The following is a 19,848-nucleotide window of genomic DNA, read 5'->3' on the forward strand; positions in this document are numbered from 1 at the left end:
TGTGCCTCTCAGAACAGAAAAGTGCCTTTTTCTACCCAGGGTCTGTACCTTACCAGGCCTTCTTTTCATCAGCTTTGGTTCTTCAAGAGGGGAGGAGTCACTGAATGCTCCTTGATACCTGCTAGCAGTGATAATTAAAATATATATATATATACAGAGAGAGTTGTATTTGTAAGTTTTCTAAAGCACTGAGTTGGAAAAACTTGCAAGTGGCTGAGGGTTTCCCCAGGTCACTAAGAGCATCTTCAGGACAAGAGCATATTTTCTATACCACTGCATTCAGAGTGTCGAGCATGACTGAATGAATAAATGCAGTCCTGATTCCAGGTTAGAGTAACAAGTGCATTTCAGAAGACCCCAGGCAAGGAATCAATCAACAGATGAGCTTGGCAAAATTGAAAATATATTTCATTACTGTTTGTGTGTGGGTGTGTGGGAGCGACACTCTAGAGGTCTTGTAAAATAGAATCTTGAAGGCTAATTTTAGCCCCGTTTCCACATCTTGCCTACTTATTTTCCTCTGACGTGGAATAAAGCCATGAAGAAGTGCCAAGGACTAACACCCAGGGTTTTTATGCTCCTTCATTGGCAGAGGTTGTTTTGCCCTTTGTTGTTGTCAGCTGCCAGAGGAATTGCATCATCAAGTTGATGGCAGTCTTGCCCTGCTGCTCTATTCCTTCCATGACCATGAGAGTAGGGGGCACAGCACCTCAGACATGGGCTGTTGGAACTGATCCCCCACCACGTAGGGAGTGGGGCCAGGCTTGAAATGTTCGGAGGCGTGTGGCAGACCATCCTGTAAAGAAGAGGCTCATTTCCCTTGTTTGTCCTCCAACTTAAACTTCCTTTCCAAGCATTGAATCTTGGCTGCCTCAAATTCCCAGACAACCCAATATACAATGCTGCCTATAATTTTGAGTTCAGGTCTCTAGAGGAACAGTTTATATGCTTATAAAGTGTCATTCTTCCAAGCCTTGTCTCCCCCATCAGCTGCATATTTTATAACTCTGCCATCCTTCATTCTGGGTATTTTTGTTCACTTATCAGTCTTCTCTTTCCATGGTCAGCAGGACCATGTGACCCACATAAGTAAACCTTTATTAAAAATTCACATGATTAGAAATGCAAATTAAAATGACACTGTATTTTTTTGCCAGTCAAGTTGGCAAAGTTTTAAAAATGTCAATACTTAATGTTGTCAGGTTGCCAAGAAAATGGGAACTGTCTTACACTCTTGTCAAGGATATAAATAGCTCAACCCTTCTGGAAGGTAATAGAGCAATTTTATCCTATGTCTTGAAAATAATACATGTCCTTTGACCCAGCATTTACACATTGAGGGTGTTTGCTAAGTCTCTCAATTTAACTCTCGCAATAATTTCATGAAGTAGTTACTATATTATTGGTACTCACTTACTAATAAGAAAACCGAAACTCAGAAAGGGTAATTTGTTCCAGGTTACACAGTAAATATATGGCCAGAAAGGGACCCAAATACAGACCTCAAATGTGAGACTAAAATCTCAAATGATGCTAACGTCTGTGCTCTTATACTTACTGCAAGAATTATCAATGATTTACTTATCTAATAGGGAATATTGAAAACAACCTGAATATCCAATAATAGTGAGTTGATTTTTTAAATTATAGTGTAACTATACATATATATATACAAAAAAGAACATATATTATTTTTAAATGATATTGTAGAAGAATATTTAATGACACAGAAATATGTTCATAATAGATAAGTAAAAAGACAAGGTCATACAACAGAATGTACAATATAATCTCAACTTTATAAAAATATTGGTATACATATGCATAGGAAAAAGACCAGAAGAATAGGCATCAGAATGTTAATAGTGTTCATCTCTTACTTCTGGAGTTATGAGACTCTCCACTGTCTTCATCCTTATCTGCATTTTCTGCATTTTGTATAACATATGCATATTTTCTGTAAGGAAAGTAAATTACTAAACATGATTTAGGGCCAGACCCAGGGGCTCAAGCCTAAAATCCCAGCACTTTAGGAGGCCGAGGTTGGAGGATCACGTTAGCCCAGGAGTTCAAGGCTGCTGTGAGCACTCCAGCCTGGGTGACAGGATGAAACCCTGTCTCTAAAATATAAAAATTTTAAAAATGATTTAAAAGTCTTGAAAATCCACATCTACCCCTCCACCCACATTCCCACCCTTTAGCCTGGATGGACTCCAGACCCATAATAGTAGCCTCCATTTACTACACATTTGCTACTTGCCTGGCCAGTAGGCATTTAGGGGACAATTTATGTACTTCTCACTATCAACAATTTTAGGCCTATGTCACAAATAAGAAAGCTGAGGGCTCCATGACATTATACAACTTGTCAAAGGTGGCACAGTTCATAAGTGGCAGAGCTGGGACTCCAGCCCTATCATCTGATTCCAGAGCCTATAGAGCGGTTGTTGAGAGCAAGGGCCCTGTAGCAAGTGGGCTTGGGCTCAGATTCTGACTGAGTCACTTGCTAGCTATGAGGAGTTCTTTCCTCTTGGTACTTCAATTGCTTCTTTTGTAAATTTGGAAAATAATGGTGTTTCTCATGTAACAATGAGAATTAAATTAGTTAATTATGTAAGGTGCTTAGAACAGCATATGGTATGTAGTACCTGAAGGGCTATTATCAGTAAAAGGGCCCTACTAGTTAATGCTGGGAGGCAGGATAAAGGGGCTGAGGAAACAGGGAGCCAAGTACATCTGGAACTGCAATCAGTGTTGGCCACTTAACGGGGTGACCTTGAGCAAGTTACCTGATCTCTCTGTGCCTCTATTTCATTATCTTTTGTGTCAAATGCCTGGTTCCTGGTAATTGCTGATGATAAGTATTGTCCTAATCATTCTTTTTTTTTTTTTTTTCCTGCACAGTGTGATGCAGTTGCTGGTTAGGAAGCCACCTCTTTGCTCAGGCTGAGCTCTACCCCTGGACCACACTGAAGAGCTATTGCTAAGATCCATATGGGAAAGCTGAAGTACAGTGATAGATGTACTGTGCTCTTGATCTTTTTCAGGAGAGGGATACGTTCTGATTCTGAAGCAGGAAAAGAAGTTCGCCAATTCAACACCTTTCTCCTTTACTTATTTAACGACAACAATAACAAAATCTTCAGCTCTGCCAGAAACAAGAAGCCCTAAAATGTTTTGCTTCTTTTAATAGTACAAAAAAAAAAAACCCATCTGCTTGCCATTTACCTCCGGAGCCTGGAAGCACAGCAATTCTCAGAGCAGCGGCAGAGAGAGCAGCTTAATGGCTTTAAGGGTTTTTGACTGTATACAGCCTGGGAAAATAAACACCAGCCGCCATTAAGGTGTCTGCATGTTCCCCTGGGAGGAGAAGGGAAGAGGGAGAAATGATGTCAGCATCTCAGAGAGTGGCAGGACTCATGTTTTCTTCTTTTAAAATTATAAGACTAACGCTTGCTGCATTCCCGCCCACTGCTCCCTGTGCAATCTCTCCCAACTGTGCCAAGACACATAATCCTTGTTCCCTTGGACCACCCAGAAGGTCTGATTTGGAATGGCACTAAACAAATGACACCTCATCCAGACTCCTGGGAGCACCAGCCATGGGAGAATGACTCCAGGTGGCAGTGGCTTTGGGGATGTAATCTAGTCCGATATCATCCCTCCCTGGGATGACTCCGGAGGGGCCACCTCAACTCCACACTTTGATTTATTTGGGGTTAGCACCAGCAGTCTAGCTCAGCATGCACTACACTACTGGTCTTGGGAGTAGAGTAGCCAGAATCTCCTCCCATCAAGGTTGATCTGAGCCGTAGTCAGTTGTCCTGCTGGGGAAGGTAGACCCTGGCTGAAGGGACACATACAGGCCTCCTTAGGTCAGATCCAATGTCCCAGCTGAGCCATTTCCTCAAGATAAAGCTTTAAGGGAAACCAATGGCCTGAGGAGTGTAGGAGATCACGTGGGGGCCTCAGAAAGAAAAGGCTGCTGAATTAAAGATGGATTCTTCAGCAAAATGTGTCCTCAGTAAGAGCAAACCAGAGATGTTCTAGAGCAGGGGTCTGCAAACTGAGGCCTGTGGTTCACACACAACCCACTGCCAGCTTTTATGCAGCTGGTGAGCTAAGATTAGTTTTCACATTTTTTAATGGTTGGGGGGAAAAAGCAAAAGAATAACAATATTTTGTAACACATGAAAATTATATGAAATTCAAATATTAATGCTCATAAGTAATATTTTTATTAGAACACAGCTCTCTGTGGCTGTTCTCATACAACAGAGTTGAAGAGTTGCAACAGAGGCCATGTAGCTCACACAGCCTAAAATAGTTACTACGTGGCCCTCTAAAGAAAGGGTTTGCTGACCCCTGTTCTAAGGCAGTGGTGTTCAAACTTCAGTGTGCATCGGCAATCACCTGCAGGGCTTGTTAAAACAGATTGCAAGCCCCATTCTGAGTTTCTGCTTCAGTAGGTCTGAAGTAGAGTCCGAAATCTGCATTACTAATAAATTCCCAGGTGATGTGGATGCTGCTGGTCCAGTGGCCCCACTTTGCGAACCAGTGTTCAAGAGAGCCAGGAACTGTGATGACCCACTGGACAGAGAGAGCAAAAGGAAAATGAGAGAAGACACTGAGGGGAAGGGATTTCTGAGGAATAGTAAAGCTGGAAAGGTAGGTAAAGAAATGTTCAAGGGAATAAACATGTGTTTGAGTGTACTTCTCAGCAAACATGCACATAGAAACAGCAGACAGAGAGAAAAATGAAAGATTTGGAGCTTTAATGGGAAGGAGACACTTCTTTGATTAAAATATGTGGGCTGAAAAACAACAAATTCCATTGAAGTTCACTACTCAAGTTCACTTGGCTTTTAACCATCTCACTCCCTCTAAGTGGGACTTGAAAGAGTTGCTTATGAAAGTACTAGGTTGAAAATGAAGAAGTTAGTTCTTAACCCTTTGGGGTAAGGGTGTTTTAATTCAAACTTTATTACTTCTCTCTCTTAGGCAAAGGAGCCAGTTATTTGTTTGGGTTATCTATTGCTACATATCAAACTATTGCAAACTTTGTGGCTTAAGACACAATAACTGTTTGTTGTTGTTGTTGTTGTTGTTGTTCAGGATTCTGTAGCTGGACTGGGTTCACCTGGGTAGCAGCCCTGCTGCTCTTGTCAGAGGCCATTGGTGTGGCTACATTTAGCCACTGGGTTAGGAGGGATGCTTGCATATCCGGGATCTCAGGGTCTCCCCCTCATTATGGGGCCTCTCCACGTGTCTTTCCAACAGGACAGCCAGACTTTTTACATAATGGTTTAGGGTTCCCAGATGCACAAAAGCAGAAGCTGACAGGCCTTTTTAAGATTTAGGGACAGAACTGGCACAGTAACACTTCTGGGGCTTAAACTGGTTGGCCAATCCAGATTCCAGGGGACATGACCCCACAGGTATAAACACTGAGAGGCAAGGCTCCAATGTAACAGACTAGAGAGGGGTTTGTCTGGGAAGGATTTCCAGAAAACGAAAGGAAGACATGGCAAGAAGAGAGATCCCCCAGGGAATGAATAGATGGCTTCACAGGGACAAAACTAAGATTTATGGTAATTTTTTGAGTGGCACCGTAGGACTGAAAGCACTGGAAGCTTTTCAAGAACATTAATGATTTTTCCTTTTTTATTTTTTAATTGTGCCTATACAAGTTCTAGAACAGCAAATACTTCCTAATTTGACTAAGCTCACCTAGTTACTGGCAATTACCTTAATTGTACATTCATGAAAAACTCACCAGAGGTGAAATAAGATTACCTTTAAGGGACGTAATTGGTGGGTTTTGTATTTTTTTTTTTTTTGCTGTTGTTTTCTTTTTGTTATAATACAAGCACACTAGTAGGTCCCCTTTTGAATGTTCTACAGGTATCTGCAAATTAGAGCTTGCATTTGGGGAGAAAAAATGGAACAACCACTTTCCTCTCAGTCATTCCTTCATTCTTTTTTCCATATTTATCCACTTATTTGTTTGTTTTCAATTATAAATGGAGCTTGTTCAATACACATTTTAATGTACCTCACATTTTCACTTAACACTCTGACCATATGAGCATACACAACTCTCTATTATTCTTTTTGATGGTTCCATAGTGTTTTATTACATTATTTAGCTAATCTCTAATTGTAAGAGAATTAAAAACATATGTTCACACAAAAACTCGTATATGAATATTCATGACAGCATTATTCATAAGAGCCGAACAGCAGAAACAACACTAATAACCATCAACTGATGAATGGATAAATAAAATGTGGTATGTCTATACGATGCAGTATTGTTTGCCAGTAAAAAGAAATGAAGTACGAACGGTCCCTGACTCACGATGATTTGACTTATGATTTTTTGACTCTACAGAGGTGCAAAAATGATATGCATTCAGTGGGAACCATACTTCAAGTACCTATACAACTACTCTGCTTTTCACTCTCAGTACAGTATTCAATGGCTTGACTTACATGAGATATTCCACACTTTATTATAAAAACAGGCTTTGCGTTGGATGGTTTTGCCCAACTGTAGACCAATGTAAGTGTTCTGAGCACATTTAAGGTAGGCTAGGCTAAGCTATGATGTTCAGTAGGCTAGGTGTTTTAAAGCATTTTTGACTCAATAATATTTTCAATTTATGATGGTTTCCTTGGGACATAACCCTGTCATAAATCAAGGATTATCTGCACTGATACATACCACAACATGAATGAACCTATGCTAAGCAAAAGAAGCCGGACACAGAAAGCCACATATTTTATGATCCGTAGAGACAGAAAGTGGACTTGCATTCCTTCATTCTTGAAATACTCTCTGTGTTAGTCCATTTTCACACGACTATAAAGAACTACCTGAGGCTGGGTAATTTATGAAGAAAAGAGGTTTAATTGACTCACAGTTCCGCATGGCTGGGGAGGCCTCAGGAAACAGAATCATGGTGGAAGGTGAGGGGGAAGCAAGGCATGTCTTACAGGGTGGCAGGAGAGAGAAAGAGAGAGAGAGAAGGGAACTACCACACACTTTTAAACCATCAGACCTCATGAGAATTCACTCATTCTCATGAGAACAGCATGGGGGAAACCGCCCTCATGATCTAATCACCTCCCACCAGGTCCCTGCCTCAACATGTGGGGATTACTATTTGAGATGAGATTTGGGTGGGGACACAGGGCCAGACCATATCACTCTCCTTCCTGGGCTTCTGCAGTGAGTCTCTTCTGGGTCTCCTTACTAGCTTTCTGATGAGTTCTGCTTCAGGTGTGTCCCCCTCCACATGCTCTTTCAGCACCATGGTCCTTGGTGGCTCTCATCTTCTCTCATTCCACATGCTCCTTCCTACAGAACTCACAACCACTATGACAAATTTGCTGACACTATGACTTTTGAGCATATTCCTCCAACCTTCTTCCTAAAGCCCTCATGATCTACTTGGTTTAGATAATTACCTGTCTGCCTTCTATGTTCCCAAGTACTGTACATATATTTTTTTGCATATTAATCACATAGTATTTAATTATTTTGTCTGGAGGCTGCCATCTTATCTTTCCTTTTAAGTTTAATTTAATTTTCTTTTTTAGAGATAGAGTCTTACTCTGCTGCCCAGGCTGGAGTGCAGTGGTGTGATCATAGCAGCCTCTAACTCCTGGGGCTCAAGCAATCTTCCTGTCTTGGCCTCTCAAAGCACTGGGATTACAGGCACGAGCCACCGTGCCTGGACTTGCCTTGCTTTTTAAAATATCCAGTGCTTAATACAGTTGTAGACAATGAGTGTTCATTATTGAATGGGAGAGGAAAATAGTAATAACAGCTAATACTTTTCTTGTGTTTACTGAATACCAGGCACTGTTTTGAGTTTTGTATTTGTATTAACTCACTCAACCACCACATAAACCCTTAAAGGCAGGAATGTTATCATGCCAATTTGAATGGAGAAACTGAGATTTAAAAAAAAAAAATTTAAGTAACTTTTTAAAGATCACATACATACCAAATGGCAGAGATAGAATTAGAACCCAAACATTGTGGCCACAAAGTCTGTGTTCTCAACCACTATGGTATATTGACATTGAGAGACTTGGATATTCCATTTTCCTCTTTCAAGCCCTCAAAATTCCAGTATGGCCAAATGAATACAATAGACTTTCTCTTTGACTCTGGCCATAGGAAATGATTTTTTCAGGGTCATTGTTCATAGTTTGTTTTCAGGGTCATTGTTCACAGTTTGACTAATATTTGTCAAAGTGTTAGTCAATCGATTGTATTGCCTAAGCCAAACTTTCTACACAGATAAGCATTACTGTGAATTCATTTGAAAACATTTATTGAGCACCTCATATGCACCATGCACAGTCGTGGGCATTGAAGATAGACTGGTGATCCAGAAATGAACCTGTCCTTTTGAGGCAGAACTTGGGAATAAAGATGTTTTCTACTTCCTACATATACTTGTAAATAGTTGCCCCAAAGTCTGTCTGCCAATTAACTTCTGATTAAACAAGAGTTGAGATAAATCTGTGACGCTGCCTGTATTGGTCAGGGTTCTCTACAGAAACGGAACCAATAGGATAGGAGAGAGAGTGGGGTGGGTAGGAAGGGGAAGGAATATTTTATGGAACTGGCTCACACAATTGTGGGGGCTGGCAGGTTTGAAATTTGTAGGGAAGGCTGGCAGGCTAGAAACTCGGCTAAGAGTTAATGTTGCAGCCTTGAGTCCCAAATCCACAGGGCAGGCCAGCAGGCTGAAAATTTAGGAAAGATTGTAATGCAAAATTCCTTCATCTTCAGGAAACTTGAGGCAAAATTCTTCCTTCCTTGGGAAACCTTGGTCTTTGCTATTAAGACCTTCAACCAAGGTCCACCCACATTATGGAGGGTAATCTGATTTACTTAAGGTGCACTGATTATAAATGTTAGTCACATCTAAAAACTACCCTTATAACAACATCTAGACTAGTGTTTGACCAAACAACTGGGCATCCTAGTCTAGCCAAGTTGACACATAAAATCAACCATCATACTGCCCATTAGCCACAGGTGCACAAAGTTGGGGAGGAAACATTTTAGAAGCTGTGAATACAAATGTTATCTCCAACTGAGGAAAAATGTTGTTAACTTAGAGGCTATTTTTTAATGCACTGTCTAAATTTATGAAGAATGCGCTTAAATATGCCTTTTTAAATTTTGTCTTCTAATTTGCAAATAACCCATACCACCTCCCTCCTTTGTACCCAAATACTCCCTTCTCTGAACAAATGATTGCATCTGCCATTTCACCTTCTGGAATGCCCTTCCTCTTCCTCATGAAAGGCATTAATCAAGACACTTGTCCTCCACTACATTTTCCATGATGCCTCTCGTCTAGCTGCAGGCTACCTAGATGCTCCACAACTCATAGAGCTATAGAACTTTAGAATTTGAAGGGAGGATACTTAGTAGCCAACATAGTCAAATTTCCTCTTTTTACCTCTAAGGAAACTGGAGGCAGTGACTCTCCTGAATTTGAGGTGAAAGCAGGCCTAGAATTCAGGTCTATTCTCTGCTAGCCTCAGGCTTTTATAGATAGGGTAGGCAGGGGAGAACCACTGCATATTGGAAATAAAACTAGCCTGATGGAATAGATGAGATTCTGCCCTGGATATAACTAGTAGACCTTGACCAAGATTTTTAATCTCCTGGAATGCTAGTTTCTTAATTTGTTAAATGGCTTAAATCAGCGCTTCTCAAACATAGATAGGCATATGGATCGCCTGGGATCTTGTCAAAACCGACTCTATTTCAACAGGTATGGGTTGAGGCCTGAGGTTCTGCATTTCTTTTTTTTTTTTTTTTTGAGATGGAGTTTCGCTCCTATTGCCCAGGCTAGAGTGCAATGGTGCAATCTCGGCTCACCGCAACCTCTGCCTCCCGGATTTAAGCAATTATCGTACCTCAGCCTCCCGAGTAGCTGGGATTACAGGCATGTGTCAACACGCCCGGCTAATTTTTGTATTATTAGTAGAGATGGGGTTTCTCCATGTTGGTCAGGCTGGTCTCGAACTCCCGACCTCAGGTGATCTGCCTGCCTCGGCCTCCCAAAGTGCTGGGATTACAGGCGTGAGTCACTGCACCCAGCTGAGGTTCTGCATTTCTAACCAGCTTTCAGTTGCTTGCCTACACTACTGAGTGCCTGGATTTTCTTTTGAGTAGATGGGCATAGATGATCTCTAAGGCCACTTTGAGCTTTACAACTCTGCGATGTGGTGATTCTATGATTGGAGATGGCAGTGTCAAAGGCATATAAAATGGGCTGTAGGGAAAAAAAATACTAAATTTTACCTACACTTCTCTGTACACTTTTGCCTATAGTATTTTCTTCTACATAGGATCACCATATATTCTAATTTGCCTGAGAAAGTCTTGGCTTATGCCTGTTTCCCATTCTGATTAATCGTAGAGACCCTTTCACTATCAAAAAATGATATGGTCACTTATCTTCTAAGTTACTTTTTCTCCTTATCTGTGTCCACAGAATACAGAATGCATTAGATTCCCACCATTTGCCTATTTCAAGCCAAGGAAAAAAGTGTGTTCCAGATAGTTTTTTTACACAGTACGTCAGAACCCCATGATTTGTGAATTGCTGTTTTGTTTCCCTACTAACAGCATAGTCGGTTCAGGAATTTTTGGCAAGGGCCTTTTGCGTCCAGCCCGCCCAAGATGTGGGACCCTGGGAAAAACTGCTTGCTGTTTGTTTTGTGGTGACTGACAGCAAAGCTCGCTTGAAAAATTAAAAGCTACATGGAAAATACCTCACGGGTGATTTTTCCATTCCCTATTCTCACAGAATCCTTGTCTGAGTGTACAGTTCCCAAGTTCAGGGGCAGCTTCAGGCAGTGAACTTCGATGCCCACCTATCTCAAGGCGTTCCTCAAAGCACTGCATGAAGGGTGGGGTTCAGCCCCAAACCGTAAACCCCTCACCTACTGTTTCTTTGTCTACTTTCTTTTTTTTTTTTTTGAGATGGAGTCTCGCACTGTCGCCCGGGCTGGAGTGCAGTGGCACAATCTCAACTCACTTCAACCTCCGCCTCCTGGCTTCAAGTGATTCTCCTGCCTCAGCCTCCCAAGCAGTTGGGATTACAGGCGCCCACCACCACACCAAGCTAATTTTTCGTATTTTTAGTAGAGACGGAGTTCCACTATGTTGGCCAGGCTAGTCTCAAACTCCTGACCTCGTGATCCTCCTGCCTCGGCCTCCCAAAGTGCCGGGATTACAGGCATGAGCCACCGCGCCCAGCCTCTTTGTCTACTTTCTGTCTTGCATTGTATTTCTCCAAAGAATCCCAATCAAGGGATTATATTCCCAGAAGCTTTAATATCAATTATTATTTATCTTTTATTATTAGCTAGTGAGAGTCAATAATAGCTAGTGGCCTTTATTCATTTTTCTATTCATTTAATAACTATTTGCTAAGTGCCTACAGTGTGCTAAGAGAAGATTATTTGACAGCTGAAATTAAGAACTGGACACAGGTTTAGTCTGTGGATCTTAGTCCCTAACTGAAAGAAGATGGGAAAGAGAGAGGGTTGTTAGTGGAAAATTGAAGGGGTAATAAACGTGACAGCCTCTTGTTTTCTACAATTGATTCAGAACATAAGTGCCTATGCATAAAAAGCAGAAAGAGACATGTAATTAATATCGGTCACAAAGGATTAGCCCACTGCTGGGCCACCCAGGAGACCTTGACCACCTGTTTAAACCTGCAACTCAGCCCCTAACTCGGAACTCCAAATCTCTGTGATCCTCTATTTTTTCCACTGTGCTTGCCTTATAATATATAATATAACTCACCTTTTTATGGTGTTTATTGTCTATCTTTCTCCATTGGAATGTGTGCTCCATAAACTGGTTGAGTAAGTGGCTCAGACCTGTAAAATGATGTCAGACACGCAACATTCCAGAATGAGCTGAAACTTGAAAACAATGTCAGAACAACAGAAAGGGATTTTTTTTTAAACTGTGAAAAGTAAGAAGAAACAGATAAACACACAGAGGGTTGAGGAATGTTGAATACACGTTAACAAATGACAGAGAGCAGAATCACTCAACTCCTATTTTGCTTCTGTCTTCTCCAGGAAGAAAAACAAAATGGGAACTTGAAAGCACCAGGCAGAGTAAATAATATAAAGAAGGAATTGCAATTCAGAGCATACACTTTGCATGTATTCACATCTCCACACCAGCTGAATGGCATCCCAGGTAGTAAGTTTGATCAACATCAAAACCACCGTAGGCACTCTTGAACAACAGCAAGTGTGTGAGAGATTTTTCAAGTATCCCAATTTTCTAGAGGGAGTAAGAATATACTATTATATATGATTCATGCACAGTACATTGCAATTTTTTTGATGCAAAAGTTGAACAAGACAAGGTCCAGTGCTGAATTGCCGTATGCTCCTATACAGACATCATCTAGTTTGGTCTGAAGTCATTCATCAGTATTTTTTTAGTAGAGATGTTGAATAAGCTTTCTCCTAGCACACACCATCCTCAAGATTATAGTTCACATTCTTATTCCCAACAACATAATCAGAGATTTTGTTAAGTACAGTTTGTGCGTAGCATTCCTGTAACTGAGTAATGACCCTACTGAAAAGGAAATGAGGTAAGCATGACATAACTTGGTCTTGGTGAGTCATCACTCTAAGTGATGACTGTTTTTCAAGTGATAACTGTTTGCCATGAAAGTCTAGATTTTTTCTAAAAATCAACATTTCATATATAAGATTTTCAGATCATGCAAAACATTTGGAAGTAACTAATATAAAAGATAACATAATCCATAATCAAAATTATTAGGGTTGGTGCAAAAGTAATTGTGGTTTTTGCCATTAGTGGTATTTGCCACTAGCGGTTTTTGCCATTAAAAATAATTTTTTATTTAAAATTAAAATTATTTTTAATGGCAAAAACCGCAACTACTTTTGCACCAACCAAATACTTTGACAGTGTTGAATGCAAGTGTAAAATCAAGAAGATAAAATTTAGTAAGGCAAAATGTAACAAAATATCTGTTTTACCATTACAGGATGAGGTGATCATCCCTGGAAGATTTTCTTGTGATGCTTTAGTTGATCATAAATTTAATATAATTTAACTTGGCTTATCCAGATGTGGCTTCTAAGAGAGCCAACATGGTCAAAGACAGTATAAAAAGGAGTACAATAGGCTGGGCACAGTGGCTCACGCCTATAATCCCAACACTTTGGGAGGCCAAGGTGGGTGGATCAGCTGAGGTCAGGAATTCAAGACCAGCCTGGCCAACATGGCGAAATCCCATCTGTACTAAAAATACAAAAATTACCCAGGCATGGTGGTGCATGCCTGTAATTCCAGCTACTCAGGAAGCTGTGGCAGGAGAATCGCTTGAACATGGGAGGCGGAGCTTGCAGTGAACTGAGATCCCGCCACTGTACTCCAGCCTGGTTGACAGAGCAAGACTCCGTCTCAAAAAAATAAATAAATGAAAATTAAAAAATAAAAATAAAAATAAAGTACAATATCCAAGTCATAGGAAGTGACTGGGCTCATAAGAGTCTGGTCTGGTCACTCATGTGGTGTGTAGCTATGGGTGACATGTTTTGAAAGGCTGCTGACAATCTAAGGCAGTCTCTAAGAGCACAGTGAGATTTAGGAGTTTAGAAACCACATGGAGACTGGCTCTAATTGCCTCAAACAAGAAACTTGTTGTCAGTTTATGCCTTGTCAGGTTCTAAAGCTAGATTAGAGGCATGGAATGGCATAAGAAGTTCCTAGCGAGGTGGCAGTAAGAAGGAGAGCTGGGCTTGAGTGACAAGACCGAAGGAAGAGGCTATAAATTTACCTCCTGCACAGGAAAGGTGAAAGGGGAGCATAAGTCAGTGGTAAAAGAAAGGAGGAAGAATGACCTCGTGCCGAAAAGGAACCTTCAATCTTTCTTCTTTTTTCCCTTTTCTGAGATCATGTAGGGAGGGACAGTAACATCAACAGTAAGAGCTACCAATATAGAGGCAGCCTAGTGTAGCGGTCAGCAGGGCATACTCTCGAACCAGCCTGCCTGCGTTTAAACCCTGGGGTTACCACTTAGCTCCACAACTTTGAGTATGTCATTAAACCCAATTGTGCTACAGATTTTTCACCTATCAAATAGGACTAACAGTACTTAGCTCATGGGGTTGACGTGAGGCTTAAACATGATATATGTAAAGTTATTAGACTCATGCTTGACACATAAGCACTGTGCAAGTTTACCACAGATTAAGCACTTGCTGTAGCCTTACATTATCACATCTAATGCTCAGAACAAGCCTGATATAAATGGGAATTGTTGAAATAATCTTCTTACAGATGAGGAAGCTAAAACCATTTGAGAGGTTAAGAAATCTGCCAAAAGGTATTCAGATAAAATAATATGGACTCGGGTTGTTCTGATTCAAACATCTGAGATCTTAATCTCTAGGCTTTACTGTCTCTAACTTGATGTCAGAATAACTAGGGAGCCAAGCTTGCGACTGCGGACAAACTGCCAAACCAGAGATAGTATAATTGCCTATAGATTTTGGAAGGGCTGAAGATGATACCCATAAGGTCTAATCTCCAACATTAGATGGAGTGGAAGGCTGGAGTTTTGAAACTTGTGCCATTAGTTAAGGAGCAGAGTTCTAGGTATTACATCAAGGGATAACTATTAGGGGTAACATCATAAAATGTTTTCAGGTCAGTTTCACCAAGGTGAGCTATTTGCAACTGGAGCACTAGAACCAAATGCAGTAAAATGCGAAGGATATGCCAGTATGAAAAGCCATTTCTCATTATCTGCAAGGAAAATAAAGCTGTGTCTCATTAGGCTACTCTTCTCTGGGTTTCATATTGTATATTGAATAATCAATAAATGGTTTAAAAACCAAAACAAAGGATACAAAAGCAGAAGATCCAGCAAAACTGGAAAAAAAAAAAAAAAAAGGAAAATAAGCAACAAGCCTGATGGGGAATTCAACCACAGAAGATTTCAATCTACTACATCTGCAATTTGGGCTGCCAGGGACTTTCCTTAGATCATTAACGGCAATTCCAGGAAGCATATTTTAGTGGAAGTTCTCTGAATCAATATTTTTGGTGTGGAATCTCCTGATTAATTAATGGTGGTCTCAGTTATTTTGTTTTCTTACCAAGATGGGTGTGCTCCCAAACCTGTTTATGTTATTGCACTTGTTATTGTAAATACATACTTTAATTAAATACTATATAAACACTTTAAATACTATAAAAACTACTGATTACAAGAATAGTTTCTACAAAAACTAACTTGAAAGACTAGGAAGAATTAATAAATGAGTCACGAAAAAAGTGCTTTCCAGTAAGATGTGGATACTTGCAAAAGAAGGAAAAAATAATTAAAAGCTAGGATGATCCTGTATCCCATTTGTTTCACGAATGTCTTACAATATCTCCTTCCATTCTAAAGAAACAAAACCGGAAATCATGGATGATGCATTAAGAGTGTGTTTTATGTTAGTTAATGTGAAATCCCATTAGCCAAACAATCCAAGTCTTCTCAATGAGAGCCCTATTGACATTATAGATAAGTTGGTTCATTTAGCAGGACTGTTCAGAATTGAGACATTTAGCCTCTTTGGTCCATGCCCACTAAACACTATGGTAGTGTAGCCTCCAGCCATTGGGACAATCAAAGATCCCTCTTGGCACAGTTCCAAATGCTCCTTGTAATTAACACAGTAGTTTTAGTACACCCTGCCAAATATGAGTGCTGCTTGTGCTCAAATAAAAAGCCCTGGCCCTAACTCAAAGAATACAAAATGAATGTATTAATATCTGTTTTAAATTAAAATAATACGTTTAAAACATATAAGCATTATTATCATTATTATTATTATTATTGTTTTTAACAACAGAATCTCCCTCTGTCTGGAATGCAGTGGTGCCATCATAGCTCACTTCGGTCTTGATGTCCTAGGCTCAAGTGATCCTCCTGCTTCAGCCTTCCTAGTAGCTGGAACTTCAAGCACGCAGCAATGCACCCAACTAATTTTTTATTTCTGTGTTTTATAGAGACATTGTTGTCCAGGCTGTTCTCAAACTCCTCCCTGGGCCTCCCAAGGTGCTGGGATCACAGGCTTATGCCAACATGGCCAGCCATTATTTTTAAAATAATTCCTGCTTCAATTGCCTTCCTGTGATTACCCAGCCAGCTACTAGTCTTGATTGTTTTGGTTAAGGGTTCTTCTTCTACATCTGACTACACAGAGACTTTCTAAAAAATGTCAATATCACAGAAGTTACACATATGATACAAGGGATTGTTGAAGGAACTATTTTTCACCTTAAGAGGCAATAACTTAGAGAATATTACTGATTTCACGTATAGAAGGAACTATCCTGTATGAGGGGAATTAAGTTTCTTCTATGAGAATCCACATAGAATGTTCTAGAAATAACTGTTAAATTGAACAAAATGCAATAAAGACAACATGGTATAATAGAAAGAATAAAAGCCTTAGTGCCAACAAACCTGGGATAAATCCTGGCTCTATTTTGTATGATATATATACATTGTCAAGTTACTTCTCAAAGTCTCCATTAGTTTTCTTTCATAAAAACTATAAAAATAATATTTATCTCAAAGGGTTACGAAGAATAAATAAAATAGCCTATTTTAAGTTTCTAGCACAGTTTCTGGCACATACTAGGCGCATAATAAATGGTAGTTCTCTTCCTCATCTTCTTCCCTAGTGCAAAGCAGAAAAAGAAAATTATTTGCTTAAACACACTGCATGTTAGTGCTTTTGTATTTAAAAATGTGGATAAAACTATAAAAATTCCTTCTTGATCACAACCCCACCTTATAGCAGACACTATTAACACTGTTCCTTGCCTATCTAAAAGCCATTTACCTCTTTCTTCCTTGTTAGCAGCTGTGTTAGTCCATTTTGCATTGTTATAAAGAAATACCCCAAGACTGGGTAATTTATAAAGAAAAGAGGTTTAGTTTGGCTCATGGTTCTGCAGACTGTACAAGAAGCACAGTGCTGGCATCTGCTTCTGGTGAAGCCTCAGGAAGCTTACAATCATCATGGAAGGTGAAGGGGAAGCGGGCATGTCACATGACAAGAAAGGGAGCAAGAGAGATGCCAGGCTCTTTTAAACAATCAGCTCTCATGTGAATTAATAGAGTGAGAACTCACTCATTACTGTGGGAAGGGCACCAAGCCATTGATAAGGGATCCATCCCCATGACCAAAACACCTCCCACCAGGCCCCACCTCCAATACTGGGGATCACAGTTCAACATGAGATTTGGAGGGGACAAATATCCAAACTATATCAGTAGTTTTGGATAAATGTTTTGTGTGTTTTCGATAAATATCTTTTAGCTTCTGGGAAGGTCAAGGTCACCTCCAGCCTAGGAATCGGCCTCAATCCAGTCCTTTTGTGGCAGAATAGATTGCCCTTCAGCAAATATTTACCCCCTTCCCATGACCTCCATGAGAAGAGTATACTTTCCTGCAACTTTGATTTTGACCTTGGAATGAATATGGGCAGCAGGACTAGTGTGTCAATTCCAAACCTAGGCTTGCCCTTCAGGGAGCTTTTGACCTTTACCATGAGAATGCATGCCCTGGGTAGCTCAGGTCACACAAGAATAAGAGACACATGGAGTGGAGCAGCTTCCCTGGATGACCTGCCAAAACTTGCAGCCTAAAGTAGAGAAATCCCAGCCGACCTGCAGAAATATGAGAAAGAAATAAACATGTATTGTTGCTTGTCCCTGAGATAATTTTGTGGTTGTTTGTTCAGCTGACTGATACATCTGCCTGTGAGATATTAGGTAAAATTGCCTGGGAAGCTTCTGGGAGATAGTTTTTCTCTCTGGTAGGAGAAAGGTACATGAAGATAAACTCCCTACTCAGTGCCACATCCTGATATTGAATGAAGTAGCCAGCTTTTCATGATGAGAAGAAGGCCAAGGGAATCACAGATACCAGCCCCCAAATCAATGAACCAATACCATCAACCATTTTCCTTCATTTCTTTTAAAGTGACAAGAACACATTTTTATTTGTTTAAGCTGCAATTTGTTAGGCACCTGCAGTTGAATGTATTCTCAGTAATACATGTCAATATAGAAACCTAGAACTAACTAAACTCTAAGAATTTTCTGTTTTTATGACATAAGCTAACATATTTGACAATTCCCAGAATTATTTCTGGTTTGTAAGCAGATGTTGTGTGTTATGTTTTTATATGTGACATCGTTGGCTTATTCAGTCAGCATTGCCTGCTAATTCAGCAGATGCCCAAGTGTTTAGGATGTCCCTCCACAAAACCATATTCCCCATAGCTTCATTTGCTTCAAAGAATCTTCCATTACTTTTAGGTGCACCATCTCCCCATATCGCAATATTCCATGTGTAATGGAGGTTTCATCTTGAATCTTTTTAGTCTGACCATCTTCCATGGACTTTCATGGTCCTCTCTGTCTCCTTAATATATCTGGGCCCAAAAAAATCATAAAAGTGATATTCCTACACAAATGGTAAGAAGAGCTGAAACAAGCACCTTTCCACTGACTCCTCATTTTAGCGCTAAACTCATGCCACAAAGGGCACAGATGCTGCAGCATGGAGCAAGATTGCCGGAGTATAAGTCCCAAATCTCCTCCTTCCCAACTGCTTAGATATGGGCTGTGCCTTAGCTGGGGCTGCTGGAAAAAAATGCCACAGACTGGGTGGCTTAAGAGACATTTATTTTCCACCATTATGAAGGCTGGGAAGTTTAAGACCAAAGTGCCAGCAGATTCAGTTCCTGGTAAGGGCTCTCTTCTTGGCTTGCAGATGGCCGCCTCCTCACTGTGTCCTCACATGGTAGAGAGAGAAACGGCTCTGGTCTCTCTCCATCTTCTTATATGGATACTAATCCTATCATGGGAGCTCCACACTCATAAGCTCATCTAAACCCAATCACCTCCCAAAAACCCACCACTGAATACCATCATGCGGGGGGCTAGGGCTTCAACATATGAATTTGGGGAACGCAAACATTCAGTCCATAACAGATAGGTTTTTAACCTTCATTTACCTCCATTTGCTCATAGGAAAGAATGGCAATATTAACAGTATATACCTCATAGTATTGTTGAGAGGCTTAAATGAGTGTGTGTGTATATATATGTGTATATATATATATATATATACACATATATATACACACATAGCCTAGAATGGTATGTAGTAAGGAACAGTTATATAAGAATTGACCAATTTTTTTATTTTCAGGAAAGGGCAGGATGGCCTGGTGGGGGTGCTGGTGAGATGGGTGAGTGAGTAATATACGGCTTTCAGAATAAAAGGATTATAGAGTCCGTGACCCAGTGTAATGCTTAAACACCCGGTACAGTGTCCTCATCAAGTGAGCCTATTTTTCTTAAGACTTCTGGCAATATGAAGTTCATTCTTTCCTAAGTCTGTTCATTCCATTAGAAATTTGTATCCCTATAGCTCCTACTTATTGATCCTAAGTTTTATTTTTTAGGAATATATAGAGTCAATCTATCCTCTCTTAAATCTATTCTCCCTTTGAATGTTTTTTGTGACATAACAGTCCATCCCTAGCCCCTTCTGCCACAGATGTTTTCCAGGGTTGATAGGTCTAACATAAATGCCAGCACATCCTATAGCATGGCACCTTTATTTTGTCTATACATCCCAGCTTCCCTGTGTCCCTCATGTGGGCACTGCACTGCAGCACAAGGCACATCAGGGCCATCCCAGCCTCTCCCTTGTTTT

At 40.3% G+C, this 19,848-nt stretch overlaps 1 long non-coding RNA gene across 1 annotated transcript; it reads right to left on the reverse strand.

The window, feature by feature from the left end:
* Window positions 1–1,700: 1,700 nt before the first annotated feature.
* On the reverse strand, window positions 1,701–19,732 carry LOC134728834 (uncharacterized). Its single transcript, XR_010109671.1, has 3 exons — window positions 11,858–19,732; window positions 3,229–3,360; window positions 1,701–1,957 (listed from the first exon to the last, which is right to left on the reverse strand). It is a non-coding gene; the product is annotated as an uncharacterized LOC134728834 (long non-coding RNA).
* Window positions 19,733–19,848: the final 116 nt, after the last annotated feature.

This window comes from Pan paniscus, chromosome 14 (assembly GCF_029289425.2).
Source record: "Pan paniscus chromosome 14, NHGRI_mPanPan1-v2.0_pri, whole genome shotgun sequence".
Lineage (NCBI taxonomy): Eukaryota > Metazoa > Chordata > Mammalia > Primates > Hominidae > Pan > Pan paniscus.